The sequence below is a fragment of the Phaseolus vulgaris genome, chromosome 7 (genome assembly GCF_000499845.2).
Source record: "Phaseolus vulgaris cultivar G19833 chromosome 7, P. vulgaris v2.0, whole genome shotgun sequence".
Lineage (NCBI taxonomy): Eukaryota > Viridiplantae > Streptophyta > Magnoliopsida > Fabales > Fabaceae > Phaseolus > Phaseolus vulgaris.
In genome coordinates this window covers 15,363,843-15,378,432 of record NC_023753.2, presented here as the reverse complement: position 1 = coordinate 15,378,432, position 14,590 = coordinate 15,363,843, and positions in this window count along the sequence as shown.

The window sequence follows — 14,590 nt, the reverse complement described above, 5'->3', positions numbered from 1 at the left end:
AGCACAAATTCGTCATGGGACTAGCGGACCTGATCGCTATCCCTAACATATCTGCTAGGTTGAAGGCGCCCGAGAAGGTGGGCGACAAGGTGCTAGGGTCGAAGCCGGATGTCTGGTGTGAGTTCCACCAGTGCTTTGGCCACAACCTGGACTCGTGTTTGTCTTTAGGGTACCAGCTCGACAATCTGGTTAAGAGCGGGTTCCTAAACGACTATCTGCTGGACAGAAGGACCGGAGGAGCGTCGAGTTCCCAGCCGGCAGGTGGAGAAGCCCAACAACACGAGATGCCTATCCATGGGGAGATCCACACCATTACAGGGGGTTTCTCAGGTGGTGGATGCACCGCGTCGCAGAGGAAAAAGTACGCGCGATCGGTGATGTCAGTAGACATGTTTGAAGATCACTCGCCCGAAGTGGACATTACGTTCACCAAGCAGGATCTTCGGGACGTTGTGCCTCATGAAAACGATCCCATTGTTATTTCATTGATCACGGCGGGGAGGAAGGTCCACCGAGTTCTGGTGGACCAAGGAAGTTCGGCAGACGTGATGTTCTGGCCGACTTTCACGCAGTTAGAATTGCCCCTTGACCAGCTAAGGCCCTATGGAGGGTGCTTGTATGGGTTCGCTGGCGACCAGGTGGAGGTCAGGGGGTACATTGAGCTGAGAACCACGTTTACCGATGAGGCTGGGTCAAGGACGGAGAAAATCAAGTACCTCATCGTAAACGCCCCTTCAGCATATAACATCCTGCTGGGAAGGCCCACCCTTAACAGGATCGGCGCAATTCCATCGACTCGGCACATGAAGGTGAAGCTGCCGTCCATGGAAGGGGTGGTAATCACGATAAAGTCTGATCAGAAGGAAGCGAAAAGGTGCTATGAAAATAGCCTGAAAAATAAAAGATCAGTTAGCTATGTTACAACCACCCCACCTCCCGGTGTGAAGCCCAGACCGCCGGTGATGGAGGAGGCCGCCGGAAGGGATGTAGAGATGGTAGATGCTGAGCTGGGGGAGGGGAATGCTGGCCTGGAGGAAGAAGAGGCGCGGAATCGCCCGGAGGAAGCAAGGGAGCTGGGAATCACCAAGGCGGTGATCGCCAGAGAATCAAGGCCCAAGCCCGTCGAGCAGTGGCTCGAGAAGGAGATCGGGGGGAAGGTTTTCAAGCTCGGAAGATCTCTGGAGGTCGATCTCCAGGACCAGATCGCCAAGGTGATTGAACGGCATCTGGACGCGTTTGCCTGGTCCGCTTCGGACATGCCCGGGATCGATCCCGACTTCTTGTGCCATCATCTGGCGATGGACAACATGGTGAGACCAGTGCGGCAAAGAAGGAGGAAATTTAATGAAGAGAGGAGGCAGGCGATCAAGGATGAGACCCAGAAACTCCTCGCTGCAGGCCACATCAGGGAAGTCCAGTACCCTGAGTGGTTGGCGAATGTCGTGCTGGTGAAGAAGAGCAACGGGAAATGGCGCATGTGCGTCGATTTCACCGACCTGAATAAGGCTTGCCCAAAGGATTCGTATCCTTTACCAAGCATTGATGCCCTGGTTGATAGTGCTGCAGGGTGCAAACTGCTGAGTTTCCTGGACGCCTTCTCGGGCTATAATCAGATCAAGATGCATCCCATGGATGAAGAAAAAACAGCCTTCATGACGGAGAGGTCGTGCTACTGCTATAAGGTGATGCCGTTTGGGCTGAAGAATGCGGGGGCCACGTACCAGAGGCTGATGGACCGAGTACTTGCACCAATGCTGGGAAGGAACGTGCAAGCTTACGTCGATGACATGGTCGTGACCTCGCAGGAGAAAAGCAAGCACGTTGCAGACTTGGAAGAATTGTTCACGACGATCGCCAAGTTCAAGTTGAAGCTCAACCCGGAGAAATGCATTTTCGGCGTGGAGGCTGGAAAATTTTTGGGTTTTCTCTTGACTGAAAGAGGGATAGAGGCCAACCCGGACAAGTGTGCCGCCATCTTGGCGATGAGAAGCCCGACTACAGTGAAAGAAGTCCAGCAGCTGACGGGTCGGATGGCGGCCCTATCCCGCTTCGTGTCAGCGAGCGGAGAAAAGGGACATCCCTATTTCCAGTGTCTGCGGCGCAATAACAAGTTCGCTTGGACGAAAGAGTGCGAGGAAGCTTTCGTCAAGCTGAAGGAATATTTGGCGAGCCCGCCGGTTCTGTGCAAACCACTGGCGGGAATCCCTCTCAGGTTGTATTTCGCTGTGACTGAGAGGGCGGTGAGTGCGGTGCTCGCCCAGGACCAGGATCAGGCTCAGAAGCCTATTTATTTCGTGAGTAAAGTGTTGCAGGGCCCAGAAACGAGATATCAGGCCCTGGAGAAGGCTGCTTTGGCTGTGGTGTTTTCGGCGAGGAGGTTGCGCCACTACTTCCACAGTTTCACAATACTGGTGATGACTGACCTGCCCATCCAGAAGGTCTTGAAGAAACCTGACGTTGCAGGAAGAATGGTGAAGTGGGCAGTCGAGTTGTCAGAGTTTGACATTAAATATGAGCCTCGAGGCCCGATCAAAGGGCAAATTTTTGCAGATTTTGTAGTCGAGCTCTCTTCAGAGGCGACGCGGGTTGAAGGAGATGATTTCCGTTGGGTACTCTCGGTGGATGGATCGTCAAACCAGCAGGGTAGCGGTGCTGGAGTCATATTGGAAGGACCCAACGGCGTGCTGATCGAACAATCGTTGAGATTCGCCTTCAAAGCCAGCAACAATCAAGCAGAGTACGAGGCGCTGATCGCCGGGATTCTGCTGGCTAAGGAAATGGGAGCCAGAGTGCTGATGGCTAAGAGTGACTCGCTGCTAGTCACAGGGCAAGTAACAGGCGAGGTCCAGGCTAAAGATCCACAAATGGCGGCTTACTTGGCGTATGTGCAGGAATTGAAGAGTTCCTTTGCCTCTTTTGAAGTGGTGCATGTGCCCCGAGAACAGAATGCCCGAGCTGACTTGCTTGCTAAGCTCGCCAGCTCAGGCAAGGGGGGTAGGCAGAGGACAGTGATTCAAGAAACTTTGAAGACGCCGAGGGCATTTGTAGCAGATCACCTGGTCCTTCAGATAAGCAGGTCGACGGAGAGAGCAGCGAGAAGCCATAAATCTTTGACGCAAGAAACTCTGAGATCGCCGAGAGTCAGAGCTTGTCGAGGAGAGAAGGTGGACGTGATGCAGGTCTGCGCCACCCATGAGCCAGACACTTGGATAACACAGTACAAGCGGTGCTTGGCAGATGGTCTCCTCCCGTTGGATCCAACAGAAGCTAGGAAGGTAAAGAAAAATTCCAGCAAGTATACACTAATTGATGGCGATCTGTACAGGTTTGGGTTCACTCACCCACTCCTGGAATGTATACACGGCGAGAAGTGCACGAGGATTATGGCAGAGCTCCACGAAGGAATATGTGGAAGTCACGTCGGGGGTCGAGCTCTGGCCGCGAGGACTCTCCGTGCAGGCTACTATTGGCCATCCATGAGAGAAGATTGCAAGAAGTATGCCCAATGCTGCAAACAATGCCAGCAGCACGCCGATTGGCACAAGGCACCTCCCGAGGAGTTGAAGTCAATCTATAGCCCTTGGCCGTTTCATACTTGGGGAATCGACATCCTGGGACCTTTTCCACTGGCGATCAGGCAGATGAAGTACTTGGTGGTGGCGATTGAGTACTTCACCAAGTGGATTGAAGCAGAACCAGTGGCCCAGATCACCGCGCACAAGATCGAAGGCTTTGTATGGAAGAATATTGTGTGCCGGTTTGGAGTGCCTAAGCGCCTGGTATCAGATAATGGGACTCAGTTTGCGAGCCACCTGTTGAAAAAGCTTTGCGAAGGGGTCGGAATTCAGCAAGTGTTTGCATCCGTCGAGCACCCTCAGACTAATGGCCAGGTGGAGTCGGCCAACCGGGTGTTGCTGAGAGGTTTGAAGAGAAGGCTCGAGAAAGCCAAGGGAAGTTGGGCTGAGGAGGTACCCCGAATAGTTTGGGCGTACCACACCACCGAGCAGTCAGGAACCCATGAGACCCCGTTTAGCTTGGTCTATGGGTGTGATGCCATGATTCCAGTCGAGATTCAGGAGAGCTCGCCGAGATTCCAGAACTTTGTAGAGGAAGACTCGAATGAAGAGAGAAGACTGAACCTGGATCTGCTGGACGAAGTCAGGGAGGAGGCAAGGCTGAAGGCTGAGGCGGTGAAGAGAAGGGTCGAGCGAAGGTACAACTCAAAGGTGATGCCAAGGCAGTTTAGAGAAGGCAATCTGGTGATGAGAAAGGCCCACCAGTACGAGATGGAGAATAAGCTATCGCCCAAGTGGACTGGACCGTTCAGAATAACCGAGGCACTCGGGAACGGAGCCTATCGCTTGGAGACGTTGGAAGGGGGGGCGATCCCTCGTACCTGGAACGCCACACACCTGAAGTTGTACTATAGCTAAGAGCTTTGTAAGTAAAGACAAACACAAATATTACATTGCAATGTCTCTGTTAAAACAGTTTTAAGGGGGCACTCTTTTTTCCCTAAGGAGGGTTTTTAATGAGGCCACCCAATAAAAGAAGAGTTTTCGAAGTATAAGGTGTTTTCAGATTGCATATGTGTTATTTCCAAAAGTTTCGAAGAAAGACCTTGTCATTCGTACATGATTTAAGGCACGAAAAGATATGTCGCGTGCTTTCTAAAGTTTTAGAGTCCTCATCGTTTTTAGGCGATTAGAGGCACCAGTTAAGTTTCAAAGTCCTCATCGTTTTTCGGCGATTAGAGGCACCAGTTAAGTTTTTGAAGTCCTCATCGTTTTTCGGCGATTTGAGGCACCAGTTAAGTTTTTAAAGTCCTCATCGTTTTTCGGCGATCGGAGGCACCAGATGGAAGACCTCAACACCCTCGCGCGTTTTGAGGCAAGTTAAAAGACCTCCTCGCCGTTGAGCGAGTGCAGGCGAGAAAGAGAAAAAGTCCTCCGTGTTTCTGGGAGCGAGAAGATGTAACTCCCGGGGCAACGTAGAGGCAAGTTAAAGACCTCCCCGCCGTTGTGCGGGCGCAGGCGAGAAAGGTCCTCAGTGCATCCAGGGGGGAGTAGATGTACGCCCTGGGCAAGTTGAGGCACCGGATAAAGTCCTTATCGCCGTTGTGCGAACTAAGGCCCATCAAAGACCTCCTCGCCGTCGAGCGAGTGCAGGCGTGAGAAAGAAAAGGTCCTCAGTGCATCCAGGGGGAGGAGATGTACACCCTGGGCAAGTTGAGGCACCTGACAAAGTCCTTCTCGCCGTCGAGCGAGTTAAGGCCGTTTAAAGTCCTTCTCGCCGATGAGCGAGTTCAGGCGAGTAAAAGTCCTTCTCGCCGATGAGCGAGTTCAGGCGAGTTTAAAGACCTTCTCGCCTGTGCGCGAGTATAGGCAAGATAAAATCCTTCTCGTCTTGAACGAGTTCAGGTATGGCGAAAAGGGTGGAAGAAGCTTGAAAGGTGGCTAAGGTAGGTTCGAAGAGAACGCCTAGCCAGCCAGTCTTTAGCTCTGGGAATCAGGGAGATAAAGGAAGATCCCAAAGGGCATTTCTGCCTCAGATAAAGAAATGACTGCCAAAGCCTGAGGCTAAGGAAAGCTGGTGTTACCAAGAGGTCTAGGTGATCGCGAAAAGTTCGAACGCGGCGAGAAGGTTGAAAGACTTGTTTGGTGAAGCGGGTCAAGTGGGACGTTGTTTGAACCAATGCTTGAATCACAGTTCGTTGCTTGGAACTTTTCTTATGATCAGGTTAGTGCCTCAGGGGTACAAGTTGTTTAAAGCGATTATTGCTTAAGTTTGAATCGGCTCGAAGCAGTTACGCCAAAAGTCATGTTTGCAAAATCGCTAAGTTACATGTTTGCAAAATCGCTAAGTTAAACGCAGCAGAGTTAAACATACAAAGAAAGTAAAGCGCTCAAAAGGAGTCAGAAGAAATGTCCAAGTCTCGCCATTAAGATAAAAAGCTGTTCAAAATACGTATGCAAGAGTTTTTTACAAGGCAAATATAGGTGAATTTATAAAGAAGCAGATGGGGTGGAATTGGTTGAGCCTTCGGCGGGAACGACCTTTCCATCTACTACTTCATTGTTTAATGACACCATGCTGAGGTCGAGATCAGGGAATAGGCATGCAAACTGTTCTCGAGCGGCATCAAACCCGGCAACCAGAATCTGAGCGGAGCTTAGCTTAAGTTCTTCGATTTGCTTTTGAAATCCTTCAACCTGCTGCTTAAGCTCCTTGTTCTGCTGCTCCAGCTCTTCGACCTGTTTTTGGAGTTGTTTGTTGGTCTCTTGAGCTTGAAGAAGGTCGTCAGCCACCTTCTTGGATTCTGTTCGAGCTTGGGCCAACTCGACAGCCATCTTCACCTTTTCTTTGTTTGCCTCGGAGAGATCGGCCATGGCGTCGTCTCTGGCTTTCTCTACTTGCCCAAGTAGTTTCTCGCGGTCGATCGACCTTTGCTCCAGCCTCTGTACTTTATCGGCGTTGGCTTGAATTTGAGCCTCCAGGTCGCTCGCCTTGGTACGTAGAGGCACGATTCTGCTTTCAAGCTCGACCTTTTCTTGGGCAAGTTCATGGACTTTGTGGCGAAGGTCAACAGCTTCCTTGCGCGCAAGCCTAAGCTCGGTGTTTAGGGCATCCTCCACTCGAGAATGTTCCATCTCCGCGAGCGTTAGGCTGAATGACACCTTCTCCACCTCGACCTTCATTGTGCTGTTCTCGGTCTTGAGGTTGTAGATGTCATCCTGTAGCCGCCTGGTGGAGCTCTCCACAGCTCTCGTTATGATTGACGGGATATCCTCTGCAATGGTTTTGAGTTTAGCAGTCAGAGGTTCCCACATCCTCGTGACCTCGAGGGATAGATTTGCAGCTTGGAGAGGCGCCAGGGGGGCTTGTTGAGGGTTCTCGTCGCCGCCTTCCTTAGCAATATTTTCAGTGGTTGCTTCTTAGCGCGGCGACGCAATCGGGGACTCGGTGATTAGGATTGGAGAGGTGTGAGCGACCTCGTCCCCGATTGGAACGATTCCTGCAGCTGAGGTGTTGGAAGGAGGGCCCCCTCCTGCCGATATATGTGGAGTAGAGGCGCTCGGGGGGTCCTCTAGGAAGTTTGGCTCTTGGGCCCCAGTTGCAGGTGGCGCAGTGGCCAATGGGACTGCTTGGACTGGTGGTGAAGGGGCTTGTGGTGCTGGTGGTGAAGAAGGAGGAGCAGGTGTTGACGGTGGTGTTGAAGCTGGAAGAGGGGGTGGGGCAGGTGGAGAAGGTGGTGCCACCCTTGTCCTCTTTGTAACGAGGCCATCCTCAGTGACCTCGTCGTCCTCTTCCTCATCCTCTTGGACAACTTGGGGGGCCTTCCGCTTTGGCCTCTTAAGGACCAGTTTCTTTCGTTGGGTGGGCGCCTTAGGCGGTGATCGCCCCTGGATGATGGCCTTCTCGACCGCTGAGTTGGGAACCGTCTGGGAGCCGGTCGCCAACCCATGATTGCGGGCGAGCGCCTTTAAATCGGCGAGCATGTTCTTACCCAACATGGTGTCTGCATGAAATGAAAGTGCATAAGTTAGCTCAAAGGAGAAAGGGGTAAGTGTACAAGACAATAAGACAGCAAAGCAGGCATATGCAGAAAAGATAAGACCAAAGTCTTGTGTGTATTGCACAAGACGCCCAGAAACAATAACAGAAGCAATGTCAGGACAAAGATGTAGCGTCCTAACCTATTTGAAATTCCAACTGGTCCTCAAAGAACTCGAAGGAAATCAGGGTGGGGGTCAAGAATGTTATGTGGGCATCTGCCACCCTCTTCCAGAAGAGACAAAGGTCTCTGTCCAAAGCTCCCATGCTATCAGGACTTCTGGGCCTCCTGAAGCAGCTCTTGGACTCTTTTTTCCCCTTGTCCACCCAGTACAAGGGGAAACCGTCGAGAAGGGAAGGGTCTTTGTCGTTTGCGCGGACCTGGATGAACTTCCCCTTCCAATCCTTATACGACTGCTGGAAGATGGTGAAGATGGATCTCCCAGCAATGGCGTTCAGACTGACCCACAGGCGATCGCCTGGGTGTTTGGCCTCAAACAGAAATAAAAATACGTCCACTGACGCAGGCAACCCCAGGTGGGCGCACGTTACCTCAAAAGCTCGGACGAACGCCCAGCTGTTGGGGTGAAGCTGGGCGGCAGCGATATTGAGCTCGGTTAAGAGTTCCCTCTCAAATCGAGTGAGAGGGAACCTGAGCTTAACCTTCTTGAAGAGAGTGGTGTAGACGAAGCAGAAGGGCCCGTCGGCGCTCACTTTATCATCGACACACACTGGCAGAGTGGCTGGGCAAGGCAGCACCATCATTCTCTCATGGTGCTCCTTGTGGAATGATTGGTGGGCCTCGTCCCCATTGGTCAATCGCAGAACCGCTCCCGCGGTGTTCACCGACGACGTTTCCTTTAAGAGGGTTGAGTTAGCCCATGAGTATAACGTCTTGAAGTCTGGCAGTGGGGTGGGGGCTCCTCCAGCGTTTGGTGGAGTCGCCTGGGCCAGAGTGGTTTGAGAGGACGCGGGCCTCACAGCCTGCGAAGAGGGAGCACCACGAACTTGCGTAGAGTCGTGTGCTTGTGAAGGGGGGTTTCGCGCTGACGGAGGGGGGTTCGGGGTGATCTTCGTGCGAGTCATGGTAGCAACTGCAAACGAAGGAGGAAGGAAAAATAATCAGGAGGGTTACAAAGGCTGACTCGATCATGAATGGAAGGTGAAAGACGAACGAATGTGAGTTCGTTGCGACGATCGACAAAGCCCTAAGTCACGCAGAAGGAGAAATGGAAAAACAGCCCACAACGTACGCACCAGACAGTTATAGGATGATGCAAATCGGTGAAAATGCAAGAAAACCCAGCAGATGAAGGAAAGTAGTTACCTTTCGATGATCGGGAGAATGTTAAAGGGAGTTGGTGATCTAGAGCGTCGAGGAACGTCGAGAGCTTTCGCAGAAAGGAAGGAGAGCGTATGCAAGTGTGAAGAAAGTGATGGAACAGTAGGAGCGTAAGGGGTTTAAGGGTTTTCGAACGGTTTTGGGAAGCGCTAACGGCAGATGAAGATGGCCGTTGATGAGAGCCACGTGTCGAATGATGCGCGAAGAGTTTGGTGGAGCGTCAGAGCAGAAGAAAGTACTACCGCTTGGAATTCTGCGCCCATGCCACGTAGACCGGTGTTAACGAGGGCTTTTTCAGTCTTTTCGCTAGACAAGTCTTCGCTTAAGACTGGGGGGCTTGTGTACCGCCCTGATGGTCGGATGCGATGACGTGGCACCCTGTTAAGGTGTATGCGTGTTGACAAGGCGCCAGGTTGACAGTCGGGAAGGAAGTCGGGAGGCACGTGTAGTCACCGATAGTTAGGTTGGCGTGTTCCGATTTCCAGCTTACCAGAATAGGCGATCGCCAGGTTGAGGACGAAGTCGCCAGATGCAGACTCAGGCGACCAGGCAGTCGGAGATCGCCAGAACAAGCACATCGCCGAAGTTAAAGGAGAAGCAGATTATGAAGGCAGCCGGCGAGACCACAGGGAAGGTGTATGAAGGCCCTACCTCGCCAGTTTCAGTAGGGATCGCACTCCTGAGTTAGCTATGCACTGGGCAGCACCATGCATAGGTAACTTAGCCAAAATAAGAGTAGAAGTAGCGCCAAGTCAGGGAGCCTCCAGATGATGGCACGTGTACGGTTGGATACGAGCCACGTGTCCAAGTCAGTAACTGCCAGGAGAGAGAAAATCACCAGGTATATAAGAGTTCCTAACAGATTTCCTAAGGTACGCACGTTCAGTTCGTACACTTTACGCTTGCGAGTGACAGAGCTGTTTGTGAGAGAGATTTGCACGGTTCCAGTTCTTAGTATTTGGTGATACTGTCACTGACTTGAGCGTCGGAGTGCGATCGGCCGCAGCGGCGCCGTATCGTTTCTTTGCAGGTTCTTGAGATAGATCCAGAGGAGGAACGGAAGTGAGAAGCGGCGCGCACGTCGATCCTTTGACGAGGCATTCTCCAGCGCTCCGGTCAACAGGCAGGATCACCTGTCCTCCACGCGGCTTCGGTGGTGCAGCACTTCCTCTTTTCTTAGAAACCTCTGTCTCTGCCACTATGTGCGCCATCGCGCGTCGCCGGATCTCCGCAAAGGTGCTGGGATGGCTCCTGATGAGCGACTCACTGAAGGGACCAGGCAGCATTCGCTTCTTAAACGCATGCACCAGCATATCCTCGTCCTTGCTGGGCAATCTAACCACTTGTGCTCCGAAGCGGTTGAGGTAGTCTTTCAGCGACTCACCTTGATATTGGCGTACATCGAACAGATCGTACGACACCACTGAAGGTGCTCTGTTAACGATGTACTGCTCAGTGAAAAGCTTCGAAAACTGATGGAAGGACGTGATATGACCCTCTGCCAGACTCACGAACCATTCCATGGTGATTCCACTCAGTGTACTCATGAACATCTTGCAGTACACGGCATCTGCGCCCCCAGACAGCATCATCTGAGTGTGGAACGCCGTTAGATGCGCTTCTGGATCTTCTACCCCCATGAACGACGCCTTCACTCCCACCAGGTTGGGTGGACCACGGTTTTCATGATTTCAGAGGAGAATGGCATAGGGAACGCTCTCGGAGGCGATGGTGGCATCGACATCCTTTCTTCAACTGCGCGTTCCTTTTGTGCCTATAACGTCCTTCTCAGCTCCTCATTAACGCGATTCAGCTCATCATTTCTACTCTGCGATGCAGCCAACTCCGCCTGCATCTTCTCTTGTTCAGCTCTCGACGCTGCGACATTGTCCTGCAGCGCACGCATCATCTCCAGGACCTGCACCATTGTCACAGCTCCTTCCTCACCAGATGGCGCAGGTGATGTTTTTCTGGTTCTCCTCATTTTCTCAGCAAAAAACTCAGCAAAAACTTTTAGAAACTTCAGAAACTTTGGTGTGGATGGGACCACGATTTACAGGGCCCCACGGTGGGCGCCAAATGATCCTGTCGTCAACTCAACCGTGGAGGAATTGCTTTGTTGCTTCCTTACCCCGCCTATGCAACTGTGCTATCCGCAAGAATGCTCTTAGAACCTTCTCCGGGAACTTCAAACGCAACCTGCAAAACACACAGACGGCGCCTCTAGCGGCCGTTTGCACTCCGACGCTCAAGTTAGGTCACAGAACCACCAACAAAAAAATGTCACTGAATCTCTCTCTGATTCTCTTTTTTCTCTCTCTCTATGTTTGTGCCTAACAGAATTCTGTTACGCTATCCTCTGCGTGTGTCAGAATTTTGTTACGCTATTGTGCGAAAACGTACCAAAATGAGTAAAAACGTGGGTGTGTACCTTTCACGACGCGAAGTGCACTTTTATCTTTGTCGCGCCTCTCTAAGATGGTGACACGTGGAGGCATGCAACTCACATCTAACCGTACACGTGCCACTACCTGAAGGGCTCTAGCGCATCTCTTTGTGCGCCTAAGTTATTCCCTTGCGGAGTAACTTAGCGCGTTTCTTCCATCTGGGTGAATCGCACACTCCCAGGAGAACGCCAGGTGTGGCTGGACTAGGCACACTCACCAAGCATTTCTCTCTACATAAACGATTTCCCCTTCACGATGTCATGCACGTAATGGGTTAAGAGAGTCACCAATCACTGACCGGTTTACTAACTCCCTCAGGCCACTTTCGTGCACGATTCTACCGGCGAGTAGCTCCTCTTTCTCTGAGATATGATGATGCGAGGTCCATGCGTAACGCTCTCGCTGGGAATCTCAGTCCCAGTTTAACTGCGTGTAACACGAAACCCCGATGACCATGCACCCGATGACTGATCGGTGCTCTATTGCTTCTCGCGTTCTCCCCCCAGGTGTTTATCTTGGAACTGATCTGTCGGTGGCCACTCGGTTACTGACCACCGATCACCGTTCTGGGTGATCTCCTCCCTGATTTCTCTGCCACCTGATCCACGTGTCACCCTGCGAGTGGTCCACGTGGTTATCTGCTGCTGACGTCATCGACTACCGATGACTGACCGGATCAAATCTGATGTATGGAATGTGAGGGTTATAATTTGTAAGATCTTTATGATGATGATGATTATGTGCATTATTGTTTATTATTTTACACTTTTGATTTTACAGGTTCTTGTATCACAGAAATCAATTTATTGTTTGGTGTATACATTTATATTAATCATGTGCAAAAGCATATGAAAAAAAAAGGTGTTTCATAGAGGTAGGTGGTGTAAACCAATATTGTTGAGTCTTGTTTCATTTTTTATTTAGTTCCATATCTATTTTGGTATTTTTAATTTGAGTTTTAAATCTAACTCATGTTATCCAAGTCATGTTCATTCCATATATGTCATAAACTTCTAGTAGTACTGTGTTTCATTTTAGTTTCTTGATTTTGCAAGTCTACCACAAATTATTGTGTAATATGATTTGTTTTGAGTCTTCTCATGTGTTTTCATTTATGAATTTGACTCTCTTAGCTTGTTATTAGACCATTTAAAAGTTCTTTAGAGTTAGGTTTTCATTATGTCTCGAGTTATCATAACCTTCTTTCAATTCCATAGGTTTCCTTCTCTTCGTTGTTTGCTAATTTTTTGTATTGGCTGAAAAACATTACTGCAAGTTATATACACGTTTAAATGGTGCGAAATTTTATATATGAGAACTTCAGTATTTTGGAAATCTCCTATTAAAAATGCACATCTAAATTTGTAGTAAAAAAAATGATAAATGTTAAAAGCATATAAGTTAGTACTCAAACGACTCTCGGATTTTTATTTAGTGCATTTTATGAAATGCATATTTTTGAGGTGAATTTTTTTTTATAAGAAAAATTCAATCTATAGAAATTGAAATAATTTCTTGAATTAGTGCTACCAAAACAATTCTTAGTGAGTCTATTTCAGTGCGTCTTTAGGTTTCCAATTTGTGTGTTCATTGTTTTTCCATCTTTATTTGCTTATTTGTGTTTTCAAAACACTCATTGTTGTTGTCATATTTGTTGAAGATGGTTGCTGCCCCTTCAAGATTATGTTTGATGAAGACCTATATGTAGTGTTTGATGAAGTCTTATATGTACATTTGATATGTATTTTTGCTTTGCTTTAAGTATGTCTTAGTTAGTGCTTAGAGGTTGTCTAAAAGTAGCTTTTTGCTGAGTAACTCACCTCATAACCACTGACCATGTGATAAGAACAAGCATAAGTTTTCTAAAACTGTTTTTCACATGTTTTACACAAAAACACGTTTTACTGCATAAAAATAAATCTGTTCTTTTCTAAATAAACAGATTCATTTTCTTCACTGATGCCTTGGCTAAAGTCTTGTAAAAATTTGATTTTGTGCATCAGGTATTTTGACTAAGTCTTCTTCTTTTCAAAACGACTGAGTTTCAAATAGTTAAACTTTCTCTGTTTTCGTTTTGAAAAATAAATCTGTTCATCTGTAAATGAATAGATTCTTTTTCTCTCTGGTGCCATGACAAGCTTAAACGTTTTCAGTTTTATCTCTGCACCAGAATGGTTGACTAAGTCTCCTCACTTAACAGATTCTCTAACTGCTTTTTGAAAATAAATCTGTTCATTTTATTTTCAATCTGTTCATTTTATAACAGCTTTAACTGTTTTTCAAAAATCTGTTATAAGCTGGCTTTCTATAAAATGCAAACTTGTTTTCTGAGTTTAATAACGATTCAAACAGTTTATACATTTGCAAAAACAAGTTTTGACAGCAGAGAGTTAAGTGTTTTCAAGGATTAGCATTTGTTCTTCAAAGATTTCGAAAATCACAAAGTGCTTGTTCTTGGTTTGGTTCCAAAATCTTGGTGTGAGGTGCAGCTACTGTTCTAGCAATCTTGCCTACTGGTTTAAGGCTGATCTTTGTTACCTCAATCAGGTGTAGTCGTTTCACTTCTTATTACTTGTAAAAGTTTGGTTGAATCCTCTTCTTGATAGGTGTTCTTGGAGAGTGGATGTGTGTGTATGAGTGCTGAAATAGGTTTTTTCAGCAAGAGTACCTAAGTTCTTGTAGGTTTCAAGAACAGTGGGAAGTGTACTTGATTGTACTGTGTGTTAGTGAATTCCACCTGTTGTTGGTGAAGACTGGATGTAGCTCAGGTTGAGTGAACCAGTATAATTGCTTGTGTTCATTCTCTCTCTATCTCTGCAATTTCGTTTCTGCATAATTGATAAAACAGCAAAGAAATAAATCTGTTCAATTGAAAATAAATCGGTTCTTTCTGGGCACTGTGCATACTGTTCTTGGTTTCTGAAAAAGCTGTTTTAATCTGATAAGAACGTATACAATCTGCTAAAAACCATTTGAACAGACTGACTGTGATAGGCTGCTTAAGAAACTGTCAATGTTATTAATTGAACCTTAAACAAATTGCTTAAAGTTGAAGCTTGCTGTTCTGGGATTCATTGTTCTTGGTTTCTGAAAAACTGTTTGGTTTCAATAAGAACACTGATAATCTGTTAAAGGCTAATAAAACAGGTTGTGTGTAATAGATTGTCTCACAAATTGTCAAGCCCTTAACTGAACCTAAATCACACGAATTGGAATTAAGGTTTGTTGTTTTGTGTGTTACACTGCT